The following is a 1,216-nucleotide window of genomic DNA, read 5'->3' on the forward strand; positions in this document are numbered from 1 at the left end:
ACTCCAAGGATAGACAAATAACTCTGGTGGGGGAGCATTCAGTCTGCATGTACTGTTGACGATCTCCTTACAAGTGCAATGATTCAAAATCACCACCAGATGTCGCTACATAACATTAACAAAGCACTGACACTGATAGGAGTCGGAACACTTATAGAAGTCTTTAAAAATGATTACTAAGGTAATCGGCCTTGAGTTCAACAGACAAGAAGCTGATAATGTGCTCAGTCCAGATGATCACAGGTGGTCTGAATGGAAAGAGTTCAACGTGGATATCAGGAGAGAAGAGCTGTTTTATTATAAAACAGTGTGTGAGCACCAGTGAAGAAGCACTAAAGGAGGTGAAGATAATGAACAGCACCCACAGATACCGTCAGGACAACCTACACTGAACTGCAACGAGATTCTGCTGAGTGAAACAACATTCATATGTCCGAACAGTGCGGTAACACTTCCTATCAAACACTATCACACCAAGTATTCCTGTTTTCATTGCACACACGCTCTAAATGAACTCCCTGCATTGAGTCTGTGAGTCTTTCCTGTGAGAAACACTCATTTTTATTAACTTTTACTTCAGTAAAGGATCTGAATCCTCCTTCCGCCACCGAACACACGACACAACAATCCAGCAATTAGAAAAATAAGTAAAGAAACAGAATAAGAGGCTGTAGATTGAAGCAGTGAGCGGCTGCAGCCACCAGAGGGCGGCAGAGAGGTTTCATTAAACTTAGTGAGAGTAAAACTAATCAAACTCATCATCACTTTATTGGTTTCTGGATTTAAAACCATCACACCAACCTTTAACAGTAAACAGATAATACACAAATATCTGATTTATTATCAGTCTGGTGATTTACTACCAATGTTAATGTATTTATATTTTATAGATTTAAAGGTTTTACAGGGTTTAATGTCTATACAGAGGTTTGTTCATCAGACGTTATCGTTCAAATAATCATCAAATAATTCCTGAATGTCAAGTTAAGGTGAAGATCTATCTTCCTTATTTATAAAGATATATTCTTTAAACCCTGAAGATCATTATATACACACAGCCTGAGGGAAATAAACAGGTGAAATGCAAATCTTAAAATAAATGATTAATTAAAATGGATGATCTTATTTCTTTTCTAATAATATAAATATTTTATTATAGTTTTACTTTGTCAGATTTTATTGAGTATTTTATATTTTCTTCTCTGATTATTTTAAT

This window comes from Morone saxatilis, unplaced genomic scaffold, assembly GCF_004916995.1.
Source record: "Morone saxatilis isolate NCDOM2014 unplaced genomic scaffold, NCSU_SB_2.0 Contig23, whole genome shotgun sequence".
Lineage (NCBI taxonomy): Eukaryota > Metazoa > Chordata > Actinopteri > Moronidae > Morone > Morone saxatilis.